General features: G+C 39.6%; 1 non-coding gene across 1 annotated transcript; it reads left to right on the top strand.

The window, feature by feature from the left end:
• Positions 1-591: 591 nt before the first annotated feature.
• LOC148564538 (small nucleolar RNA R71) lies at positions 592-699 on the top strand. The gene has a single exon (XR_015884495.1). It is a non-coding gene; the product is annotated as a small nucleolar RNA R71 (small nucleolar RNA).
• The last annotated feature ends 9,164 nt before the right edge of the window (positions 700-9,863 follow it).

Raw genomic sequence — 9,863 nt, 5'->3', positions numbered from 1 at the left:
TAGATCAGAGACTAAATTTTCTAAGCTAGATGGATTCTGCTCAGAATTCTCTGTCTGTTGCTGAGTGGGTGATGGAAAATACTTGCTATTGCTAAACCTGTTTCTTCCACCATTATTAAAGCCTTGTTGAGGCTTTTGATCCTTCCATGAGAGATTTGGGTGATTTCTCCATGATGGATTGTAGGTGTTTCCATATGGTTCACCCATGTATTTTAACTCTGCTATTGCAGGGTTCTCAGGATCATAAGCTTCTTCCTCAGAAGATGCCTCTTGAGTACTGTTGGATGCAGCTTGCATTCCATTCAGACTCTGAGAAATCATATTGACTTGCTGAGTCAATATTTTATTCTGAGCCAATATGGCATTCAGAGTATCAATTTCAAGAACTCCCTTCTTCATAGGCGTCCCATTACTCACAGGATTCCTCTCAGAAGTGTACATAAACTGGTTATTAGCAACCATGTCAATGAGTTCTTGAGCTTCTGCAGGCATTTTCTTTAGGTGAATGGATCCACCTGCAGAAGTATCCAATGACATCTTTGATAGCTCAGATAAACCATCATAGAATATATCCAGGATGGTCCATTCTGAAAGCATGTCAGAAGGACACTTTTTGGTCAGCTGCTTGTATCTTTCCCAAGCTTCATAGAGGGATTCACCTTCTTTCTGTCTGAAGGTTTGAACATCAGCTCTAAGCTTGCTCAGCTTTTGAGGAGGAAAGAACTTGGCTAAGAAAGCCGTGACCAGCTTATCCCAAGAGTTCAGGCTGTCTTTGGGTTGAGAGTCCAACCATATTCTAGCTCTGTCTCTTACAGCAAAAGGGAAAAGCATGAGCCTGTAGACTTCAGGATCTACTCCATTAGTCTTAACAGTATCACAGATCTGCAAGAATTCAGTTAAGAACTGAAAAGGATCTTCAGATGGAAGTCCATGAAACTTGCAGTTCTGCTACATCAGAGAAACTAATTGAGGTTTCAGCTCAAAGTTGTTTGCTCCAATGGCAGGAATGGAGATGCTTCTTCCATGTAAATTGGAATTTGGTGCAGTAAAGTCACCAAGCATTCTCCTTGCATTATTATTGTTGGGTTCGGCTGCCATCTCCTTTACTTGTTCGAAATTTTCAATAAGGTTGTCTCTGGATTGTTGTAATTTAGCTTCTCTTAGTTTCCTCTTCAGAGTCCTTTCAGGTTCTGGATCAGCTTCAACAAGAATGCCTTTTTTCTTGTTCCTGCTCATAAGAAAGAGAAGAGAACAAGAAAAGAAGAGGAATCCTCTATGTCACAGTAAAGAGGTTCCTTATTGTTAGTAGAAGAAGAAAAGGAATAGGGGTGAAGAAAAATGAAGAATCCAAACACAAGGGTAAGGATAGGAGCAGTGATGTGAGATGAAGAGAAGTGTTAGTAGATGAATAAATAATTAGAAGGAGATGAGGGAGAAGGATTTTCGAAAATTATTTTTGAAAAAGGGTTAGTGATTTTCGAAAATAGTTTTTGAAAAAGGTTAGTAATTTTCGAAAATTAAAATCAAAAATTAAAATAATTAGTTAATTAAAAAGAAATTTTGAAAAAGAGGGAAGATTTTTTCGAAAATTAGAGAGAGAGAGTTAGTTAGGTAGTTTTGAAAAAGGTAAGAAACAAACAAAAAGTTAGTTAGTTAGTTGAAACAAATTTTGAAAAGATAAGAAGTTAGGAAGTTAGAAAAGATATTTTGCAATCACTTTTTTGAAAAAGATAAGATAAGAAGATATTTTTGAAAAGATATGATAGAAATTAGTTTTTGAAAAAGATTTGATTTTTAAAATCTCAATTAATGACTTGATTCACAAGAAATCACAAGATATGATTCTAGAACTTAAAGTTTGAATCTTTCTTCACAAGTAAGTAACAAACTTGAAATTTTTGAATCAAAACATTAATTGATGATGTTATTTTCGAAAATATGATGTAAAATTAAGAAAAAAATTTTTGAAAAAAATTTTTGAAATTTTCGAAAATAACTAAAAAAATTGAAAAAAGATTTGATTTTTGAAAAAGATTTTGAAAAAGATAAGATTTTTTTAAAATTGAAAATTTGATTTGACTCATAAAAACAACTAGATTTTTAAAATTTTTTAAAAAGTCAAATCTAATTTTTGAAATTTTAAGAGAGAAAAAGGGAAAGATATTTTTTTATTTTTGAATTTTTATGATGAGAGAGAAAAACAAGAAAAATGATGCAATGCATGAAAGTTATGGATCAAAACAATGAATGCATGCAAGAATGCTATGAATGTCAAGATGAACACCAAGAACACTATGAAGATCATGATGAACATCAAGAACACATTTTTGAAAAATTTTTAATGCAAGGAAAACATGCAAGACACCAAACTTAGAAATCTTTAATGCTTAGGCACTAAGAATTCAAGAATGCATATGAAAAACAAGAAAAGACACAAAACATGCAAATGCAAAGATCAAACAAGAAGACTTACCAAGAACAACTTGAAGATCATGAAGAACACTATGAATGCATGAATTTTTTTCGAAAAATGCAAGATGAACATACAATTGACACCAAACTTATAACATGACACATGACTCAAACAAGAAACACAAAAAATATTTTTGATTTTTATGATTTTCTAATTTTTTTTTTTGTATTTTTTTCGAAAATTATTTTGAAAAAGAAAAATAAGGATTCCAAAATTTTTAATATGAATTCCAGGAATCTTATGCTCTTTAGTCTAAAGCTCCAATCAAAGGGTCGGGCATGGCTTAATAGCCAGCCAAGCTTTAGTATGTAACTCAGACATGACACGCCTAACATGCCCTACAGGCATGGCTTTACAGCCAGCAAAGGCTTCAACATGCTTTATAAAACACTAGAATTCATTCTTAAAAATTCTGAAAAAAAAAATATATTTTTGAAAACATTTTTTTTAATTTTTTTTCGAAAACAGATGAGAAATTTTTGAAAGATTTTTGAAAAATTTTTGAAAATAAAACAAAAAGAAAGTTACCTAATCTGAGAAACAAGATGAACTGTCAGTTGTCAAAATTCGAATAATCCCCGGCAACGGCGCCAAAAACTTGGTATGCGAAATTGTTACTCAGGTTGTGAATTATTGTTCGAAATTGATTCCCTGGCGATGGCACCAAAAACGGACGCACAGAACCATGGTCTAAACATATCTTCACAACTTCGCATAACTAACCAGCAAGTGCACTGGGTCGTCCAAGTAATAAACCTTACGTGAGTAAGGGTCGATCCCACGGAGATTGTTGGTCTGAAGCAAGCTATGGTCACCTTGTAAATCTCAGTCAGGCGGATATAAAATAGTTATGGAGTTTTCGAAATTAATACTAAAATAAGGATAGAAATACTTATGTAAATCATTGGTGAGAATTTCAGATAAGCGTATGGAGATGCATTCATTCCTCTGAACCTCTACTTTTCTGCTGTCTTCATCCAATCCATCTTACTCCTTTCTATGGCTGGCTTTATGTAAGGATGTCACCGGTGCCAATGGCTACTTTCAATCCTCTCGGGAAAATGGTCCAAATGCTCTGTCACAGCACGGCTAATCGTCTGGAGGCATCACCCTTGTCGTTGGTTGCATCCTATTCCTCTCTGTGAAAATGGTCCGATGCGCTGTCACTGCATGGCTAATCATCTTGGAGGTTCTCGATCATACTGGAATAGAATTTACTATCCTTTTGCGTCTGTCACTACGCCCAGCACTCGCGAGTTTGGAGTTCGTCACAGTCATTCAATCCTAGAGTCCTACTCGGAATACCACGGACAAGGTTTAGACTTTCCGGACTCTCATGAATGCCGCCATCAATCTAGCTTATACCACGAAGATTCTGATTAAGAGATCTAAGAGATACTCATTCAATCTAATGTAGAACGGAAGTGGTTGTCAGGCACGCGTTCATAGGGAATGATGATGATTGTCACGTTCATCACATTCAGGTTGAAGTGCGAATGAATATCTTAGAAGCGAAATAAGATGAATTGAATAGAAAACAGCAGTACTTTGCCTTAATCTTTGAGGAACAGCAGAGCTCCACACCTTAATCTATGGAGTGCAGAAACTCTACCATTGAAAATACATAAGTAATGAAGGTCCAGGCATGGCTGAATGGCCAGCCCCCAAACGTGATCAATAGATCAAAAGATAATCCAAAGATGTCTAATGCAATAGTAAAAGGTCCTATTTATAATAAACTAGCTACTAGGGTTTACAGAAGTAAGTAATTGATGCATAAATCCACTTCCGGGGCCCACTTGGTGTGTGCTTGGGCTGAGCTTGAAGTCTACATGTGGAGAGGTCATTCTTGGAGTTGAACGCCAGCTTTTGTGCCAGTTTGGGCGTTGAACTCCACTTTGCAACTTGTTTCTGGCGCTGGACGCCAGAATTAGGCAGAGAGCTGGCGTTGAATGCCAGTTTGCGTCATCTAAACTTGGGCAAAGTATGGACTATTATATATTGCTGGGAAGCCCTGGATGTCTACTTTCCAACGCAAATGGAAGTGCGCCATTTTGAGTTCTGTAGCTCCAGAAAATCCATTTTGAGTGCAGGGAGGTCAGAATCCAACAGCATCAGCAGTCCTTCTTCAACCTCTAAATCTGATTTTTGCTCAAGTCCCTCAATTTCAGCCAGAAAATACCTGAAATCACAGAAAAACACACAAACTCATAGTAAAATCTAGAAATGTGAATTTAACATAAAAACTAATGAAAACATCCCTAAAAGTAACTAGATTCTACTAAAAACATACTAAAAACAATGCCAAAAAGCGTATAAATTATCCGCTCATCAGTGCCCCTGGAATTGGCGTTGGTATTGGCATTAATAGTATTGCTAACGCCACAATTTTCTTCCGAGTTGGCGTTAATTCTGGCGTTAGTGTGTTAACGCTGCCACTAATGCCAGTGCCTGTTGTGCATACGCATGTTGACTCGTGCGTGCGCATCCTTGTAAGTTTTGCTTCTTGTGCGTATGCACACTGCTTCGTGCGTACGCACACTGACCAATTTTTCTCTGGTGCGTATGCACACTGCTCTGTGCGTGCGCACACCAGCCAAATCTTGCAGCCCCAACATTGTGCAATGATCGAAGACGTTAGAGTGCTAACATTGGTGGCTTTAGCACACTAACGTTGGCACCTTCTTCCTTGTGTAATGGCATTGGTGAGCTAACTTTGGCCACTAACATTGCCTTCTTCTTGAGTCACGTTGGTACTGGCATTAGTGTGCTAACTTTTCTACTAACGCTAGCTTCCTCTTCTTCCTTGGCAACGTTAGCACTAGCATTAGTGGTCTAACTTAGCCACTAACGCCAGCTTCTTCTCCTTGGCAGCTGGTGTGTGAATCCCCACGCTTTGTACAACTGAACCAGCAAGTGCACTGGGTCGTCCAAGTAATACCTGAGTGAGTTAGGGTCGATCCCACGAGGATTGTGATTTGAAGCAAGTTATGGTTATCCTGTTGGTCTTAGTCAGGCGAATCAAGAGTTGTTGATTTTGATTTGGAAGATGGAATTATAATGATAATCTTAAAACCTAGATGAATGTAAACAGTGATAAGGAGTTGGTTAAGGTTTGGAGTTGCTTTGTCCTTCTGGATTAACTCTGGTATTACTGTCTTCTTCAAGTGTGAATGATTCCTTCTATGGCAGGCTATATGTGATTGATGCTGGTTTGAACAACTGCTAATACTCCTCAAGATTTGAACCTCAGGGTTAGTGCAGATCCATTCTGATTGAGGGTGAAGCTCCTGTAGTTCATTCTCCTTGATGATCCTACTTAAAATGCCATAGACAACGTCGAATCTTTCGGATCAGAGGATGCTGCGCCTTTGGGTTCTCGCCTCTACCACAGAGACCCTAATCTCCTTGCAAATTGTCTGAACTGATGTCTCGAGAAATCCCCAACAAGGTCGTGGATTAGCCGTCTGAGAGATGTATAATCAAGCTGATGGTTCATCATTGTCCGATAAAAGACACACTCTAAACCCATGTAGAATGTGATAACATTATACCAGTTCAACGCATTCATATTGATGAAGAACAAATATACATCTTAGAATAGAGAATCAAATACAGATTAAAGAGAAACAGTAATACTTTTATTAATGCATAAAACTCAACAGGGCTCCTCCCTTCAACCTAGGAGGTTTAGAAACTCATACTGAGAGAAAATATAATTGGAAAAATGAAAATATGGTAAATGATAGGTGAAGATCTCCGAATAACATAAATGTAATCCCTTAAATACCAAACAAATGACTAGTAAGAGTAAAACAATTTTTTTAGTGCTAAAATCTACTTCTGGGGCCTACTTGGTGAGTGTTTGGGCTAGGTTTTGATGAGATCCACGTGCTATGAGGCCTCTAGGGCATTTAATGCCAGAAAATGCCTGAAATTGCACAAAAACACACAAACTCATAGTATAATCCAAAAATGTGAATTTAACACTAAAACCTATGAAAACTTCATGAAAAGTAAATAAAACATGCTAAAAACTATATGAAAATGATGGCAAAAAGTGTATAAAATATCCGCTCATCAGCAGCTTTGGCATTGGCGTTAATGGGCTAACTTTGCCACTAACACCAGCACCCTCCTTAGTGTAGCGTTAACCATGGCGTTAGTGTGTTAACTTGGCCACTAACGCCATAGCCTCTTAACTTTCCTCTACTTTTTCTCTACTTCTTTATGCCTATCATCAATCAAACAAGTGCATCCAAGCTTTTCCATAATCACAAGATAATGCACCATTCATTGATCAAGTAGTTTTTGCATAAATCTCATGAAAATGATTATAATTCACTAAGGTTTGATGAACCAGGACTATCCAAATGCTTGCTTATTGATGAAGATAATGCATGAAACTAAGTAAAAACTTTAGAAAATGGCTTGTGAAACTAGCCAATGATGCCTAGGCATCAGTCGGCCACCAAAATCCGTAATCTAAAACTTTCTTAGCTGTCTGTTGGGGGCCAAAGTGACCACCACACTCGGGTGAATAACAAAATTCAAGAATAGATTGGAATTCTGGCTCCAAAACACATCTACGAATCACTTGGTCCGTCCCCCGTTTCCACAAGTAAGGGTCATCCTAAATGTAGTACTTAGAATCACTCCTCAACTTGTCCCTTTGATGTTTTGAAAAATTGGGAAGGAAGATCTTGGCGACCAAGTAATTCTCCATAGGCGCAAACCATCCAAAGAAAATGAATCATCAATCGGAAATGGTCATATTTAAGATTTTCGAGGGGGCTTAGATGGTGCACAACTAAGTTTTGTGACCCACTTCGATCTCTAATCTCAACATCAAATTCTTACAAGAGCAAGATCCAACGGATGAGTCTAGATTTCGATTCATTCTTTTTCAACAAGTACTTCAAGGCCGCATGATCTGTATACACCACTATTTTCGAGCCTAGTAAATATGATCTAAATCTGTCTAATGCATGAACAACCGCTAGAAGCTCTTTCTCTGTAGTAGTGTAATTGGATTGCGCCGCATCCAATGTCTTAGAAGAATAAGCAACAATGTAAGGAAGCTTACCCTCGCGCTGTTCAAGCACGGCACCCACAGCATGATTAGAGGCATCGCACATAATCTCAAATGGTTGTGTCCAATCGGGTCCTCTTACAATGGGTGCTGTGGTGAGGGCTTTCCTTAAGTTTTCAAATGCTTCTTTGCAAGCATCATCAAACTCAAATTTCACATCTTTTTGTAACAAGCAGGATAGTGGCAAGGCAATCTTGCTGAAATCCTTAATGAAGCACCTATAAAACCCTGCATGTCCCAGAAAAGAGCGGACCTCCCTCAAAAAAGAGGGGTGAGGCAGACTAGTAATGACATCAATCTTAGTAGGGTCAACTGAAATTCCTTTATTAGAAACAACGTGCCCTAACATTGCCTTGTGTCACCATAAAATGACATTTCTCGAAATTAAGGACAAGGTTAGTGTTAACACACCTTTCTAAGACCACCCTAGCCAAGTTATTTAAACAGCTATCAAAAGAAGTTCTATAAATACTGAAATCATCCATAAATACTTCCAAACAAATCTCCATGAGATCGGAAAAGATACTGGTCATGTACCACTGAAAAGTAGCGGGTGCATTATATAAACCAAATGGCATTCTTTTGTAAGAAAAGGTTCCAAAAGGACAAGTGAAAGTGGTCCTTTCTTGGTCCTCTGGAGCAATATGTATTTAGAAGTAACCAGTAAAACCATCAAGGAAGCAGTAATGAGATTTACCTGAAAGTCGGCCCAACATTTGGTCAATGAATGGCAAGGGATAGTGATCTTTCCTTGTTACGGCATTTAGCTTCCTGTAATCAATGCAAACTCGCCAAGCATTTTGAACCCTTGTTGTCACCATCTCGCCATCCTCTTTCTTGATAGTAGTGATTCCTGACTTCTTCGAGACAACTTGAACCAGGCTCACCCACTCACTATCAAAAATCGGATAAATAATGCCCACATCAAGCAATCTTGTGACTTCCTTCTTTACAACATCAAGAATGGTAGGGTTGAGTCTCCTTTGTGGTTGTCTCAATGGCCGAACTCCATCTTCAAGGAAGATGCGATGCATACACATACGTGGGTCAATCCCCACAATATTGATGACTTGCATCATCTATCTGTTTTCTTATAAAAGAATTATCATAAAATGAATGAATTCTCACTGATTTGATGCATTATTGAGAGATATATCATGAATTAGTTGATCACTACTTTGAAATTAGATCTTACATGCATTTCAGGAGAAAACAGCAACAAAAGAGGAAGAAAGTAAGTAAAGAAGTCTGGGAGCCTGTATGGGCGTGGCACTCCAGAATAGAAAAGTTGGCGTGCCAATGGGCATGCTAGAGTGTGGCACGCCAGACCAATATTTCAGAGAATGATAATTGACATAGCACAAGGGGCGTGCCATGGGCGCTTGAAGGGGCGTGCCACACCATGAGCTTGAAACGGGCATTTCAACAGGCGTGCCTGGGCATGGCACGCCAAACTTACAATCGAGAGAGAAATGTTGGCGCAGCATAAGAGGCATGCCGTGGGTGCTTGAAGGAGTGTGGTAGGCCAAGGATCTTAAGTTGGCGTGTATACTGGCGTGTCTGGGTGAGGCACGCTAGGCTACTTTTCCAGAGGTGCAAAATGGTTACAGCATTGGTGGCGTGTCTACTGGCGCGCTCGAAGGCATGGCACGCCAGGTCTTACAGTGGGCGTGTGTGCTGGCGTGCCTGGGCGTCGCACGCCAGGCTTATGAAACCGAGAAGTGATGAAGTATAATGGACGTGCTTCGAGGGCGTGGCATGCCAAGTGCTAAGGTGGGCGTGTATGTGGGTGTGCCTGGGCATGGCACGCCAGGCTTGTGATTCAGGTAGAGGAGAGTAACATAGTGGGCGTGCCCGAAGCCATGGCACGCCAATGTCTCAATACTGGCGTGTCTACTGGCGTGAATTGGCGTGGCACGCCAGGTTACTTTTCCAGAAGGGAGGATTTGTTGCAGCATTGAGGGCGTGCTCGAAGGTATAGCACGCCAAGTTCTTAAAGCTAGCGTACTTGCCTGCGTGTTAGGGCATGGCACTCCAAGCCAACCTTCCAGGAAAGCGGAATGAAGATTTCGTTGAAGGCGTGCCACTGGCGAGTCTAGGCATTTCACGCCAATAGCTTAAAGGTGGCGTGTCTACTGGCGTGCCTGGGCGTGGCACGCTAGGCCAAGTATCCAGAGAAGAATCAAGGCCGCAGCACAATGGACGTGCCACTGGCACTTGGAAGGGTATGGCACGCCAAGGTTTCAAAATGGGCGTGTGAGTTGGCATGTCTGGGCGTGGCACACTAGGCTTATTACA

The sequence above is a fragment of the Arachis ipaensis genome, chromosome B5 (assembly GCF_059453495.1).
Source record: "Arachis ipaensis isolate K30076 ecotype BB chromosome B5, ASM5945349v1, whole genome shotgun sequence".
Taxonomy (NCBI): Eukaryota; Viridiplantae; Streptophyta; class Magnoliopsida; order Fabales; family Fabaceae; genus Arachis; species Arachis ipaensis.
Note: the sequence above shows the minus strand (reverse complement) of the source record. Positions and strands in the feature narration are given on the sequence as shown.